Source organism: Sciurus carolinensis, chromosome 7 (assembly GCF_902686445.1).
Source record: "Sciurus carolinensis chromosome 7, mSciCar1.2, whole genome shotgun sequence".
Lineage (NCBI taxonomy): Eukaryota > Metazoa > Chordata > Mammalia > Rodentia > Sciuridae > Sciurus > Sciurus carolinensis.
In genome coordinates, this window is record NC_062219.1 from 135,340,896 (window position 1) to 135,358,265 (window position 17,370).

Sequence of the window (17,370 nt, forward strand, 5' to 3'; positions counted from 1 at the left end):
AGATATACCAGAGTACATGCATAAACCCACAATGCAGTAGTCTATTATCAATATTAAGTATCATATATTGTACATAATTGTATGTGCTAAGTGTTTGCATTTTTTGGTACTAGAGATTGAACCCAGGGACCCTCTACCACTGAGCTACATCCCCAGTCCTTTTTATTTTTTATTTTGAGACAGGTTCTCACTAAATTGCTTAGGGTCTCACAAAGTTGCTGAGGCCAGCCTGGACCTTGGGATCCTCCTGCTTCAGCCTCCCAAGTAGCTGAGATTGTAGGCGTGGCCCACCATGCCTGGCAGATGCTTCCACTTAAGTTTAACTTGTAGAGGGGAGAGGTATGTCCTGGAAGCCTTGGCAGATGTGTCGCCATTCAGGATCGCTGACCGCAGAGTCTAGAGCCCAAGTCAAGGTTTGTCTTCTCCCATCAAGCTGTCATCCACTCCATGTGGATCAGGGTTCGGAAGTCCCTTTCCTCTGCTCTCACTTGCCCTCCCTCCTTCCTCCACAATGCCCTAGGTCTTTTCTATGTCTCAGTTCCCATGGGGAAGACAGGCCATCCTGGCTCTATCTCAGGGTCCACAGCATGGCTGTGGAGGTTATGTCGAAGGGGGTCCTCACCATCTTCTCACGGTCCAGCAGCAGGAGGAGGAACATGGAATGTTTTCCTGCTATGCTGATGTTTCAATGCTTCTTAGAGAAAAACATTATGTCAAGAGATTCTGTCTCAGTTCCTTCCTCCCACACATCCCTTCCTCCCTCTAGGAGCAAAGGAGGGGAAATGAAAACAGACCTCGTCCTATGCACCTTGAATATTTCCTGTGATGGTGGACATTGGATGTCATCCCTTTTGGGCTCTGGTGAGTCACTTTTGGGCATAGGGTCCCTTTTCTAACATCCACAAAATCCTAGAATAGACATACTGCCAAGTTCACCTCCCCTGATGGCTTATTGCCAAGGAGAAACAGGGACTATTTTTCCCCAGTCTTACAAATAGTGGAGGAGACTGAGGGTGGATAAGTGACCCCTGGAAGTCCAGTTGAAGCTCAGGAAGTTCCAATATTCAGAAATGTAGGTTTTAAGTGGAGGCTTCACACAATGAAAACCTTTTTAGCATTTACTCCTGCAGGCTGATGAGCTGAATTAATCACTGTTCCTCGCAATCAAGTAAGGAAAATGGTCTTGCCTTCAAAAACAGCTGTCAGCAATGACTATAAATTGGTTCATTTTATGCAGAAAGATGCCCTGTGATAGGTTGTCAGCTAAATGAATGCTTACTTCGATGTGACTTGAATGTCGGAAGTGACTACATATGAATGGAATGAGGCAGGATAATAAACAGCAGTCTCTTCCATGACTCTAAGACACCATGAAGGATATACAGGGGGTAAAATTTGAGGTTGGCAAGTCAAAACTCATAATCCTAACTCCTATTGAGCCCTTATGTCCTAGGTATTGTAGTAAGTTTGTTTGCCTCATCTCATCTACCTTTAAAATATATCAAGCAGGAGTGTTTGCTGTCGAGTCTTTTCAGGGTATCAGTGAACTCACAGTCCAAAGAACCCAACTTGGAAGTCACACTGGGCTTCCCAGTGCCCTAGGAGAGGAATGTGGAAATGCCAATGTTTGGCAAGACAAATGCAAATCAGAGTGTCGGAATCCACCCAGGTTTGATGCCTGCTTTTGGAGAAAAGGCTCATCCTGCATTATACCATGGCTTCAGACGATTCCAGACCCTTCAGGTTTCCAGCAGAGATTACATATATTAAGATAAATAAATCAATAAGCAAAAGCAGTTTGCCTTAAGTAGACAAATGGAAAGAGCAATTCTTTCTTTGCAAATAAGGAAATGATATTGAGCAATTTTCTAAGCATCTGTCCTCTCTTTTCCTTTAGGGACCTATAACATTCCTCAGAGCTGGCCAACCTCTGGTTTGGAAGCCAACAGACGCTACCTCATAGGCAGTGAGTCAGCAAGTGGGGGTGCAGGCCAAAGGGTGGTGAAGAAAGGCGGAACAAGTCAGACAGATCTTGAACCTAGTTCTCTTGCTGATTACCTTCAGGACTTTGAAACAAAGAATTACTTAATAATTCCCGCTAGGGTTTGAATGTCCCCAGCAAAATGCGTGTTGAAATTTCATTCTCATGGTGAGGTATTAAGGAGGTGAAAACTCTAAAATGTGATTAGGTCATAAGGGCTCTGCCATGAATGGATTAATGGGTTAGTGGATTATCTCAAGATTGAGTCTGTGACATAAGCCAGTTTGGCTCTGTCTCCGGTATGTACTTATCGTGTGTCATACCCTGTACCTCCTTGGGACCCTACAAAGTCTGCACCAGCAAGTAAAGAAGTATCCTCTGAAAGCCATACTGTAAAGACCCGTGACCAAATTCCCTAGAACCACATCAGTGCAGGGATAGGGTTTATAGTTCTCTTGAAAATCTCAAGACCAAATTATATATGTGTGATCTGAACAAGATACCTCACCAAAGAAGATATATAGAAAAGGGTCATTCAAAAAAAGAAAAAAATAAATCAAAACAATAAAACACTGAAGAACATCTATTAAAATGGCTCCAATCCCAAAGTGGATATCACAAAAATGCTGGAGAGGATGTGAAGCAACAGGAACTCTCATTCATTGCTAGTGGAAGCACAAACTGGTATAGCCATTTTGGATGACAGTTTGGCAGTTTCTTGTAAAACTACAACTACTCTTACCATATGATCCAGAAATCATGCTCTTTGCCATTCATCCAAGAGAGCTGAAGACAGAACCACACAAAAACTGCTCATGAATATTATGGCAACTTTATATATAATTGCCAAAACTTGGAAGCAACCTAGGTGTTGGGAACGGATACTTCACTTTCAATAGGTGAATAGATAAGTAAACTGGGGTATATCCCGACAATGGAATATTATTCAGTGCTAAAAGAAAGTGAACTATCAAGTCATGAAAAGACAAAGGGATCTTAAGTACCTGTTACAAAGTAAAAGAACCCAATCAGGAAAGGGTACTATACGATTCCACTTATATGACATTCTCGAAAGTGAAAAACTATGAAAACAGTAAAAAGGTCAGTGGATGTCATGTTTAGGGAAAGAAAATATTGAAAAGGCAGAACATAATGGATTTGGGGGTAAATAAAATAACTTTGTATGGTACTATAATGATGAATACAATTATGACATAATAAAAAATAGATACTTGGACTCTGCCCGCATTTCCTGGCTTGCAACTCCTAAAACCCTTAGAATTCCAGAAGCGAAAAGTACTGGGGACTCCAGGATAGCCTCAGAATTGGGGAAGGTCGCCAGGGCAACAAAGCAGGTGATTAGAAGTTTGAACTTTTCAGTACTCCCACTCCTGGGAGTGGGCAGGGTCTGAAGGCTGAGTTAATCATCAGTGGTTAATGATTCAATCAATTATGCTGATACATTGATGCCTCCCTAACTCTCAAAAGGACAAGGCTCAGAGAGCTTCTGGGTTGGTGAACATATGGAGAGCGGCCTACCTGGAGAGTGTGTGGAAGTTCCTCAGACCTTTCCCCATGCATCTCCATCTGGCTGTCCCTGAGTTATATTCATAATAAATTGGCAATATATTAGTTCTGTGAATTGTTCTTTGAAATCTCAAGCTCAAACAAGGGATATGGGAACCTCTGATTTAAAGCCAGAAGGTCAGAAGCACAGGTGACACCTGGACTTGCAATTTGGTGTCTGAATAAGGGGACCATTCTTGTAGGACTGAGTCTTTAACCTGTAGAATTTGCACTAACAACAAATAGTGTCACAAGTTAATTGATTTATATGACACTGTGTTAGTCAGCTTTCCCTTACTGTAACAAACACCTGAGATGATCAACTTCTAAAACAAAAAAAAAAGATTACTTTGGCTTACAGTTTGGGAAATTTCAGACAGGAACAGGCCATTTCTTTTAGATCTCTTTGTGTGGGGACAGAATATCATGTCAGGAGTGCATGGCAGAGTAAAGCCATTCACCTGATGACCAGGACACAAAAGGAGAAGAAGGGGAGCTGAGGTCCCAATTTCCCCTTATGATATGTCATTATAAATTTGACCAACCCAATAGAAAGTACAATGTGGAGTGAAGCATAAGGTGAGCCACAGAGCTTGGGTGAGATGATGGTGGTGATAATGATGATGGACATCATCAGCTGTAACAAATATGCCACATGGTGTGATGGTGGGTGGGGGAGGCTGTGCATGTGTGGGAGCTGGTGATATGTGGAGCATCTCCATCCCCCCCTCAATTTTTTATGAACCTAAAACTTCTCTGAAAAATAGTCTTTAGAACAATCAGTGATTTCCAGCAACTTGGGTGATGAAGATACAGTAACCAGGCAGCCCTGCTCCATGCAGCCTCCACTGCCCTACAGGCAGCCCCCTTCCCCAGCAAAGTCTCCTCAAGACACCCAAGGGCATGTCAATGAAGCTGGAGGGGCAGAGCAGGATGAGCCCAAGAAAGGTTGGACGAGGTTGTCAGTCAAACCTGTTCCTGCAGGAAAGGAAAGCAAGCTACAAAAGTCTGCCAGAAAGAAGAAATCTTCAGACAAAAATGTGGTAATGAAAATAAAAGGGAAGCAAAAGGACAACGTGGCCAAACAAGACGTTGAAAAAGATTCACCCACAAAATACAGAGGAACTAACCACGAGTAGAATCTAGTCTCTGATGAAAGAGAAGGAAGCCAATATTGATAAACATACTGTACAAAATCTTTTCTGTGGTTCTGAGTCTTGCTTCTTGTGACAAGCCAGAGAAATAACTTACTATCTTGTAAATTTAAGTTTCCAGAGTTCTAGAAACACATTTTTAAGAAAGAAGGAATCTTATTTCTTTTTTTTTTTTTAAGTATGTAGATAAATTGAAATATCCATTTTTTTAAAGAAGTGAAATCAAGTTCTGGTTGTTTACTTTTCTGAACAATCAGAAAGTAATGAAATATCTCAATAAGGGAGGTATTGAATGTTTGAATCTTAATATTCCATACATTCGTGGCAAGAGAGATTTTTTATCCTATAAGATTAAACGAAGAAAATGGCAGTTTAGAGTCAAAATCCTTGATTTAATATGCTGGAAACATTTTAAGTTATTTAATTTCTATTCTTGATATTTGTTTATAGAATTGTGCCTTATGGAAAACTCCACTTTGATCTTGACCTCCCTAGAAGAATTAGATGTTTGCTGTGACATCTTAGGTCCTGATTATCCAGTTTTTCCTAATAATTTTGTTAATGTGCTGTGAAAGATAGAGTCTTGAACACATATGATGTTAAATTGTAAATCAGTAGGATTCAAGACATGATGGCTTACCACTATCAGAAGATATTGGCACTTGTTATTGTCTTCCTAAGGACAATTTGTCATCAGGATCTAAGCAGGAAAATTGGGCATGGTGGTGCACACCAGTAATCCCAGTGACTTGAAGGACTGAAGCAGGACTAATTCAAGACTAGCATCAGAAACTTAATGAGACTACCTCAAAAGTAAAAGTTAAAAAGGGTGAAGATGTAGTTTAGTGGTAAAGGATCCCTGGGTTTGATCCCCAGGACCACACACAAACAAAAAAATATGCACAAATTTTTTGTAATGTCTGTGTACTGATGCTCAAATAAAAGCTAATAAAAATCTCAATTATAAAAGAAAAATGTTAAAAATTGCGCCAAAAATGTGAGACACTTAGGGAAACATTTAACAAAATGTGCAAGACTTGTGCAGTAAAAATTATAAAGCATTGCTGAGAGAAATTTCAGAAATAATTAAAAGATACAGCACATTCTTGAATTGAAACGCTTAATATTGGTAAAAAGTTAATTTTCCCAATTCAGTACAATTCCAGTAAAAATCCCAGTAGGGCTTTTTGTTTGTTTGTTTGTTTGTTCGTTTGTTTTTGTACCAGGATTGAATCCAGGAGCACTCAACCACTGAGTCACATCCCTGACCCTTTTTATATTTTATTTAGAGACAGGGTCTTGCTAAGTTGCTTAGATTCTCACTAAGTTCCCGAAGGTGGCTTTGACTTTGAGATTCTCCTGCCTCAGCCTCTCCAGCTGCTGGGATTACAGACATGCACCGCAGCACCCGGCCCAGCAGGGTTTCAAATAGAAATTTAAAAGATGATTCTAAAATTTGTAAGTAAATGCAAAGGACTTAGAAGAGCTAATGGGGCATGAAAGAGGAAGTTGGGAGATGGGTTAGGAGGTAATTGAGGAGTGGGGTGAGGCTGTGGGAGAATGAACCAAGCTGGGGCAAAGGTCTGAGGAGGACCAGGAGTCTTCAGGTCCTGGCAGTGGGGCAGTTGTGAGGGGTGAGAGGGACGGATGAAGGACAACACCAGGTCCCAGCCTGGGCACATGGGTGAGAGCTGGACCATTCCAAAGAGCCGTGGCCTTGGAGTCAGAGAGGAGTCGAAATCCAAACTCCACCACCGATTAGCCATGTAGCCTTGGACATGTTCCTTAACCTCCCTAGCTTCAGGAATATGTTTTAACCTCTAAGGTCTAAATTCCATATCATAGGAATGACAAACCTTAGAGTTATTTTGAGATCTGAATGAGTGCTAGTGCTTTTCACCTGAATGAAGAAAAGAAAAGAAAGAAGCAACATCTAGGGTGGGAGAAGGAAGGAGAGGAGCTCCCTGTGGACCTGGTACATTGGACATGCCTGTGGACATCCGTGTACAAATATCATGTGCTCTCAGGAGGCCAGGAGCAGAGAGGCCGAGGTAGAGACACATGGACTTGGAAGTGATGAGCTGCGGGTGAGTACCACAGCCGTGAGGGTGAGCGGTGCCAGGATCCAAGGACAGAACCTGGGGAATTCCAACACGTAAGGTGCCAGGAAGGAGATTCAGAAAGAGCAGCAGCAGCAGGAGGAGGAGGAGAAACAGGAGAGGTGAAGTGACAAAGGCAGGAGGGGAAGGGCTCAGAGTTAGGGCTCTGGGAGCACAGAGAACGCAAGCTGCGAGGGACCCAGGAGATCTTTCCATCGAATCATCTATCCCTGATGAAGAGACCGAGGTTCAACAAGTTTATGTGAGCTGCTTGAGGTCGATGTGTAACTCCACAGCAGCCCTAATTCCGAATGAGTAATACAATGGCATTACTTTAACAAGTATTCTGCAATTCAAAATCGTTCCTACTCAGTCACACTGAGCTTTCTCCCAATTGAATGAAATCGGTGAGATTTTATTGATACGTTGGAAGAAATGTTAACATTTGTGTGCATCAAGAGGCTGTGTAGCCAAACTATGCCTCTTCAATTTATTTTTCTTGTACTGTCAGTAATTTTTGCTTTAACAAGTTTAAAAACAACAGGACTCTCGCCAGGCGTCCTTGTGAGAGTGACATCATCTTTAATCCCTGCGTGGCAATCCCTGATGCATCGCCGTGATGCCCTGAGAAGACAGGGCGACCTGGAAATCCAACTACTTCCTTAAGATCATCCAACAATGTGGGCTCCAAGCAGATGCAGCAAATCCGCATGTCCCCCCAAGGGAAGGCTGTGGTGCTGATGGGCAGGAACACCAGGATGCACAAGGCCATTCGAGGGCATCTGGAAAACAACCTGGCTGTGGAGAAACTCTTGCCTCCTATCAGGGGGAATGTGGGCTTTGTGTTCACCAAGGAGGACATCTCTGAGATCAGGGACATGCTGCTGGCCAGTAAGGTTCCAGCTGCTACCCGTGCTGGTACCATTGCACCTTGTGAAGACCAGCCCAGAATACTGGTCTGGGGCCCCAGAAGACTCCTTCTTCCAGGCTTTAGGCATTACCACTAAAATCTCCAGGGCCACCGTCGAAACCCTGAGTGATGTGCAGCTGGTGAAGACCGGAGACAAGGTGGGAGCCAGCGAAGACGCCCTGCCGAACACGCTGAACATCTCCCCCCTCTCCTCTGGGCTGCTCATTCAGCAGGGTGTTTGACAATGGCAGCATCTACAACCGCATTCTTGCTTCCTGGAGGGAAAAAAAATAGGAGTCATAATTCATCAAACTACATTTAAATTTTGATGTGTACAAATTTATCTCAATGAAACAGTTTTGAAAAATATTAAATGAGCTTGGTTATTTAAACTACAAAATAATTACTTGCTAAATTATTTCATATATAAAGAATAGAGGAATAAAAATATTGCAATGTTGCTAGTGTTTGTCTGCAGATTGGTTATCCAATGGTTACGTCAGTGCCCTATTCTAACATCAATGGGTACAAGAGTGTCCTGGCTTTGTCTGTGGAGACTGAGTACACCTTCCCACCTGCTGAGAAGGTCAAGGCCTTCTTGGCTGATCCATCTGCATTTGTGGCTGCTAGTCCAGTGGCTGCTGCTACTATTGCTGCTCCTGTTGCTGCGGCTCCAGTCAAGGTGGAAGCCAAGGAAGAGTCAGAAGAAGTAGACAAGGATATGGGATTTGGTCTCTTAGACTGATCACCAGAAAAGCAACAACTCGGTCAGTTTTACGTGCAAAACAAAGAAATAAAGGCTTACTTCTTAAAAAAAAAAAAGAGTCATAATTCACCAAACCACGTTTAAATGTTGACGTGTACAAATTTATCTCAATGAAACAGTTTTTAAAAATATTAAATGATGGGGGCTGGGGAGATAGCTCGGCTGGTAAAGTGCTTGCCTCGCAAGTACCACGCCCTGAGTTTGATCCCCAGTACCGCAAAAAAAAAAAAAAAAAAAAAAATTAAATGAGCTTAGTTATTTAAACTACAAAATAATTACTTGCTAATTATTTTGTACATAAAGAATAGAGGAATAAAAACAATTCAATATTTGAAATTTGAATCTCCATGCTTGAGAAGAATCTCAGTTTCTTTCACTATCAAACCAGAATTATATCATCTTGCAGGCTGCTTATTGTTAATTACTGTGTATGAAATTGTTGAACACAAATATTAAATATTTGATAAATATTGTCTAGAAAGTATTGCCTTACTGCATTTACAAGCATGAAGTTCCATTTTTATAGACAAGTTGGAATGTACACATATTTGTATGTATTTGGCCATTGTAGCTTGAAAATAAAGTCAAAGGTAGGGAAAATAAGAGGATGGATGAATTCTAAATAAAATTTTAGTTCAGCAAGGTGCAGTGGTGCACACCTATAATCCCAGTAGTTTATAAGGCTGATGCAGGAGGGTGACAAGTTCGAAGTCAACCTCAGCGACCTAGCAAGGCCCCAAGCAAATTAGTGAGACCCTGTCTCTAAAATAAAGTATAAAAGGAGGATGGGAATGTGGTTCAGTGGTTGAGCACCCCTGTGTTCAATCCCCAGTACTAAAAAAAATATTTTATTTCAGTTCAATAACCATATGTTGCATAACTTCTTTATCTGTATTGGGGTGGGCATAGCTTTACATGTACTGGTGACATGGGTGTGCTCTTTCTCTCTCTCTATCTGTCTCTCTCTCTCTCTCTCTCTCTCACACACACACACACACACGCACACACACACACACACACACAAACTCACACAAAGAAGAAAAGAAAACCACAATTACGAAAGAACAAAGTAGGAAAATGTGGTTTTCATTTAAGATAGAATATTTTATTTGATCAATATAATGAAAAGTATTTGAGATTGATCCTTTTTTAACTTAACCATTTAATGGCATTTGCAGTCTGCCAAACTCAGGTTAAATCGTATATATGTGATGTTGGTAGCAGAAAACTATTATCAACTGCTGACTTCTTTTAATTAATAAAAAGAACCAAATTATGAAATTGGAAATATGCCACTTGATTTATTAAAAACACCCTTCTGCTCTGAGAATCCAGGAATGTATAAATCCTTTCCATTTCTAGGTGAGACGTTGCTCTAAAGGAGGGTGTTTTAACCTCAGCATTAGTGAGATTTGGGGCAGGTGGAAAATTTTTTGTTGTTGGGAGCTGTCCTGTGCATCATTTGATGTTTAAAAGCATCCCTGGCCAGTCACCTCCCCTCCAGTGGCCAGAGTATGCACACGCCCCCACATGTGGCAAGTCAAAGGGTCTCCATACATTGCCAAATGTTTCCTGGAGGGCAAGATCCCTCCCACATTGAGAACCACTCCTATTAATAGCATGTCTGTGCTGGAGTGGGCATACCTTTACATGTAATGGTGACACAGGCCCATAGATTGGGCAATAAGCCCCATGTCCCACATTGGCATTTGCCAGTAGCTGGGCAGATGTCACAGCCTGCAGATGCTTGGACCCAACAGAAGGTAGAGAGGGACAGTGGAGGCTGTACCTGGAAGGATCTCACCTGTTCACAATCTCCAAGTGTTGCTAAGGACTCATGATTCACTTTCCCTCCCTCTACCATGTGGCTAGAGTAATCTTTTGATTTTTTTCCTCTGTTCTCCAAAATAACTGTAGGAAAAAATTTTCTTTGTCATTCATTATTATAAATGTGTAGACATTTCACCACAAAAACCTGATAAAAGACATTTTATGTTTTTCTATTTTCACATATGAAAACTTGAAAACAACAAACTGGAAAAAAGAATGTGCAGAAAAACATAAAGCAGTGTTGTAAAACTGGAAGGAATCTTAGAGCTGAGCTTCCAACAGCTGTGCTGGCCACATTTCAAGTGCTCCATCATCACGTGTGACTCATGGCTACCGTACTGGATAGTACAGACATCGGGTATTTCCATCATGATGGGAAGTTCTATCAGATACCTGTCTCATTTTATAGATGAGTAAGTAAGTCCTAGGGAATGCATAAGTGAACCAGCTATGGAGAAGCTACTAGATCATGGAAGAACCAAGACTGAACATAGACCAGTTTAATCCACCCCTGTGCTCTCTCATCCCATATGTCATGCCTCAACAGAAGGCCCCAACTTAGAATGACAGATGGGGGTTTGACCTCTGTCGTTTAAAACCAAGGGCAAAGGAAGTAAAAATAGTTGAGGACAGAGCAATTCTAAAGAAAATTTTCTTTTGGTTCAATAACTATGTGGTGCATATCTGTCATGTTCCAGGAACTTGGTACTGAATGCGAAGTTAAAAAAAAAAAAACGGATTCCTGTCCTAGTGAGGGAAATGGGCTAAAAGATACTATGAATACCAGGTAGTCACAGCAAAGATAAAAATATTAGTTAACTTTCCATTACTGTAACAATATTACTTGAGATAATCAACTTAAAAAGAGGAAAAGTTCATTTTTCACTCATGATTTCAGAGGTTTCAGTCCATGATGGTTAGTCATATTGCTTTCAGACCTTGCATGAGGCAGTGCATCATGGCAGGAATGTATGGTGGAGCAAGCTACTTACATCATGGTGACCAGGAAGTGAAGAGAGAGAGAGAGAGAGAGAGAACAGAAGAGACCAGAATCCCAAAACCTCTTGCACACTCCAGTGACATAAGACTCCCCACTAGGTCTCTTAAAATTTCCATCACTTGGACTGGGGATATAGCTCAGTTGGTAGAGTGCTTGCCTTGCATGCACAAGGCCCTGGGTTCAATTTCCAGCACCACAAAATAAATAAATAAATAAATAAATAAATAAATAAATTTCCATCACTTCCCAGGAGCACCACAGATTGGAGGCAAAACCTTCAACACATGGGCCTTTGGGGACACTCAAGATCCAAACTATAGCAATAAGCACACAGCCATTTTGCCACTTGGCGTGGTGGTACATGCCTGTCATTTAAACTACTTGGGCGACTGAGGCAGCAGGATCACAAATTCTAGGCTAGCCTGGGCAACTTAGCCAGATCCTACCTCAAAATTTATTTACAAGTAAATAAATAGGTTTTAGTATCATTCAGGTATGATGAGGCCAACAGGTGAGGCTCACCTGACTGACATACTCACAGATCCCAAGAGAAGAGTAGCAGGCCACACTATGGAAGATCACCAGGGAGAGCTAAGGTCAGTCAGGAGGCAGAGAGAGAGGCAGAAACTTTACAAAAGCCTTTGTTATGGTTTCCATGGAAGGAGTGGGTGAGCCAGGTAAGAAGGTTTAAGATTGCCTCCATTAAACAATGTCAACAGCCTCTGGGCTTCAGACTGTCTCTAGTCTTCTGTTAGCTGGCTCTAAGGTGATTAGGACAGCCCAAAAGAAGGTGGTTGGGATGTGGCATCTGGGTTGGTTGGTTTGCATTTGTTCACTATCACTAGGAATTGGTCACTGCTGGGAGGGACTGCCCCTTTATGCTCAGCAAGGTCCCGGATGTTAAAACATCAGCAGAAAGAAAATAAAAGACATGGACACTTGACCCTGGAATGGTCTGACATATGGAAGCCTTGCTGGAATGCTGGAGGGGGAGGAGGAAAAAGCACTGGGGAGAGAGTAGTCCTCCCAAAGGGTCAAAAGGCAAAGGGGTTGATTTACGTGAGGCAACTGCTTCCTAGGGAAAGCAATGGAGAGCCTCCATTAATCTCTGGAGTAGCACAGGCTGTAGGAACCTTTCCCAGATTTCCCTTTAGGTGTGAGAGGGAAGGGTATATATTTTGGTAAAGAGTACACCAGGATCATGGGGTAAGCAGACAGCAAGCATAATAATAGACTCTCTAGGCTCATAGGAAGAAATGGAACAAATGTTCCGTCTCTAATTCACCAGTTCCCTAGGAGACGCAGTCCATGAGCATTGCTAAGGTGGAGAGTTAGTGTTTGGGGTAAAGTTAGCTCTGGTGTCATCTCCAGTGGTGAGAACTTGACTAGAACAATGTTGACTATTATATGCCACTAACATTTCCTCTCAAAGCAGAGCCCCACTTCCAGTTGACAGGGGTCTTATTTTTGTAACTCTGCAACATTATTGCAAGGCTGAGCCACTTGTATAATTTGTTTTTTTGTTTTTGTTTTTTTAACCGTGCTCTTTTATTTCATTAAACTCTTATGTGGCTTCTAATTTTTGCTAAGTCCTTTTTTTTTTTTTTTTATTCATTGTATACAAATAGGGTACAACTTTTTGTTTCTCTGGTTGTACACGACACAGAGTCACACCATTTGTGTAATCATACATGTACATAGGGTAATGATGTTTGTCTCATTCCATTATCTTTCCTTCCCCCACCCCTCATTCCCCTCTACACAATCTACCCTTCCTCCATTCTTTCCTTACCCCTCCCCGCTCCCGTTATGTATCATCCACTTATCAGAGAAAACGTTCGACCTTTGGTTTTTTGGGATTGGCTTATCTCACTTAGTTATTCTCCAACTCCATCCATTTACCTGCAAATACCATAATTTTATTCCTTATGACTGAATAATATACCACAGTTTCTTTATCATTCATCTATTGAAGGGCATCTAGGTTGGTTCCATAAGCACAAGAAATAAAAGCAAGAATCAATAAATAGGATAGATTCAAATTAAAAAACTTTTTCTCAGCAAAGGAAACAATCAACAACTTGAAAAGAGAACCTACAGAGTGGGAGAAAATCTTTACCATATGCACTACAGATACAGCACTAATCTCTAGAATTTATAAATAATTCAAAAAACTTTCCACCAAGAATACAAATAAACCCAATCAATAAATGGGCTAAGGAACTGAGCAGACACTTCAAAGAAGATTTATAAGCGATCGACAGATACATGAAAAAATATTCAACATCTCTAGTAATAAGAGAAATGCAAATCAAAACTACCCTAAGATTTCATCTCACTCCAATTAGAATGGCTATTATCAAGAATACAAGCAACAATAGGTGTTGGTGAGGATGTGGGGAAAAAGGCACACTCATACATTGCTGGTGGGGTGCAAATTGGTGCAGCCACTCTGGAAAGTAGTGTGGAGATTCCTCAGAGAATTTGGAATGGAACCACCATTTGACCCAGCTATCCCACTCCCCGCTTTATACTGAAAGAACTTAAAATCAGCATACTACAGTGATACAGCCACATAGTGTTTATAACCCTTATATAATTTGAAGGCAACCTTGGGCCCAAGAAGTTGTAAATATTTTGTACATAAAGGGACTCATGGGTGCACAGTTAGAGAAGGGGATATTGGCATCTGTGCCAGACCCTGACACAAAGTCCCAGTAGGGGGGCTGGGGCTGTGACTCAGTATCAGAGCACTTGCCTAGCACATGTGAGGCACTGGGTTTGATCCTCAGCACCACATAAAAAAATAAACAAGTAAAATAAAGGCATGCTGTCCATTTACAGCTACAAAAAAATTATTAATGACTTCCTTGGACAGTTTGGTTCTTTGTTTTGCTAATTAAAGCACCACATCCAATAAAAATGAGATCAACAGTCAACATAATGGTGGGCATATGCATTTGACAAGTTTTAATTATTTTTTAGTTTTGGAGGAGGAGCAGGATATTGATGTTTTAGGTTCTAATAGGTCCTAAGTCAGATAAACAGCTCCCTGTCCTGTGTGACACTCTAAGGTTAATGGGTCCCAGAAGAATAGGTGTCCTTGATCTGGCCTCCAACCTATGTAGGATGGAGATAAGACTGACAAATTAATGAAGATGGAGGAGACATAATTAAAGGGTCTCATATATAATGAATCCTTATATACATATAGGTTAAACGTGTTCCCCTTTAAATATAAGACAGGGAGATGGGAAAGATTTGTTTTTAAAGTCATGTAAGGTGGGAGTTGGGTAAGGGGGCTAGAGTGAAGAGAAATTAAGTCCTGGGGCAAGATTGAGACCCATGACCAGACCAGGATTTGAAAAGGACTTGGCTGAGGAGACCATTACCTCCCTCCATTACCTCTGTTACCTCCACTACCTCCCTCCACTGAGTCAGTTATCGGGAACTCATTGGGGCTATGACATTTCTATTCAACACTGTCTTTAGGAGCTCCACATTACATATTTTGAGATGTGCGCCATTGTTACTATTAGTAATGTCTATAACTCAAAAGGGAATAAGAAGCGTCCTGGCAAGATCCTGCATCAAGGCCTTAAATAGGCAGAGACGTGTGGTTTTGATTTACATTTGCGGAATATGTGAGGCAAGAGATTCTCAGAGGTTTTTCTTTGGTGTGTTTGTTTTGTTTTGTTTTACCCTGGAGGGGACAAGTCTTAGGCAATGGTCCAACATTTTTTAATAAATGTGAAGATGAGCCACGTTTGGGCTGGGGCGCTCAGTGCTGACTGCCTGAAGTTCTCGTCCTTCATCAGAGACGTGCTGGCAAAGGCATGGAAAGCAGCTGCATTCCAATGAACTCCACATTCTTGTGACGGATGGAGGCCATTCCTGTACTCCACAGGCGCCAGGTGCTGTTAGCTCTGTTAATCTCAAGGGGCTCCCCAGGTAGCCAAGCATTCTGGGGGAAGGGAGACCTACGCTGGTACTATGGCATCCAGAAGGGACTGAGGATGGAGGAGGCCACCCCCTGCAGGTGGAACAGGCCAGAGGGCTCAGGTTTGGCTCCTTCCTGGCAGCTATGCTGAGCTAATGGGGTTCTGTTTCTATGACCCAAAGCATGGAGGATCACAAGCTCAGGTGTTCCCTGTGCAAGGGGGTCCCGGGTCCGAGTTCTGGTGTGCTGAGAAAAGAATTAAGCAAGAGAGAAGAGGCTGGCAGGCAAGGCCAAGGTTTATTAGAAAGCAAAAGTAACACTCTGGGTGGGAGATGTGAGGGAACACTCTGGAAGAACAGACGGGGCCAAGCTGTGAAGTAGCTCAAGGCCCAGTCTATACAGTGGGCAGAGCTAGTTTTCCCCTCTTCTCCTCTAGGTGGGCTCGGGTTTTATTGATACCCTGATTGACAAAGGAATCTTAAATAATTTATTTTCTACTGCCTGTGCTTGCGTTTCTTTCCCACCCCGTCCCCGCCCTGAAATGTACAGAGGGGGAGCAAACGGCAATGCTAACAAGATATGAAGTAGTAACAGGTTACTTTAGGTCACGTCCTTGGGCTGTTTGCAAGAATGAGGTCTTCCCTTCCTGGTCTTAAATTCCCCTGTGGCTGTCTAGCTTTCTCACTTTAACCACAAGATGGCCCAGTTTCCCCTCACAGGAAGGGGCTTCAGGTGCATATTGTGGGGGCCTGGTGGAACTGAGAGCCCTAAGGGGTAGTCCTTTCCCCATGCCCTCTCTCCTACCTAACACAGGGTCTGGGAGAGCCTCTGATTCTAGACAGCCAGTATGTAACCAGCCCTTTTCTTTTCGATGGTGCATAGCACAAGACTAAAAGAAACAATTTCTTAACTCAGAAGTCCCTGGGCAACTGATGGCCACTATAGGTAATCTGAAGAGTTCAGAAGGCATGAGAAGAGGTTGCTACTGTAATTTGGATTTGAAACACCTCCAAAGGCCCATATACTAAAGGCTCAGTTGCCAGCCTATGGAGCTATTGAAAATGGTAGAACCTTTAGGGGGTGGAGCCTAGTGGAAGGATGTTAGATCTTTGGAGAAGAGACATGCTTTTGAAGGGGATATTGGGACCCACGTCCCTTCCTGTCTCTTTTCTCACTGCCCAGCTTCCATGAAGTGAGCAGCCTACTTCCACCATACATTTCTGCCATGATGTGCTACCTCACCACAGTCAGAAAACAACAGGACCAAGCAACTAGGAACTGAAACCTCTGAAACTTTGAGCCAAAATAAATCTTTTCCTTTCTGAAGTTTATTTTCTCAGGTATTTTGTCACAGCAATGGAAAGCTGACTGACACATTGTCAAAGCCTCCACAATGAAGAAGTTTCTGAGGCACTGATAGGAGTGCCTGCTAATTCTTAATTTGGACATATTTTAGACAGGACTGCATTTAAAGTGGGCAGCTTTGTAAGTAGCAGCAGCAGTGACATGAAGTGAAGTTTGTACATGAGGAATATATTGCCACTAGATTCCAAGGAGGAGTTCATATTGGAAATGCATGAATGAGTGTGTTAAGTGAGTCCCCCTGGAGGAGGATGTCACTAATGTAATGTTATACCTGTGCTCCCAGATGAAGATGGATGTAATGAAGAGCTTGTCTGCCAAGGTTGTGTGTCATGGCAAAGCTGTTGAGGTACCCCATGCTGCATTGTGTCCCTTCATAGAAGATGACAAACTGGTTGAGGACTGATGGAGGCAGTATACAGAATATACCAGGCATATCGATAATACTGAAATATGTGGATGGACCACAGCATTAAGGTTAGAGTACTCCACCAGGAGATGTCACTTTTTCCATTTTTTTAAGCAACCAGCAGAGTTAAGAACAGGGTTATTAAATGGATAAGCAAATAGGACAATTATTTCTTTATTAATTAGATCTTACATAGTAATGTTTAATTAATGAAGGTCCTGTTTTGATTTACACTAGATTACATTAATGTTGAGGGTCTGTGGGACCCATTTTTATCAATTTTTAAAGCCAAGGACTTTATTTAATTTGAATTCATTTTTCATTGTATTAAAGTATCTATGCCCAATATGGAA

At 42.0% G+C, this 17,370-nt stretch overlaps 1 pseudogene; it reads left to right on the forward strand.

Moving 5' to 3' along the window:
- Window positions 1–7,419: 7,419 nt before the first annotated feature.
- On the forward strand, window positions 7,420–8,455 carry LOC124988982 (60S acidic ribosomal protein P0-like; annotated as a pseudogene).
- Window positions 8,456–17,370: the final 8,915 nt, after the last annotated feature.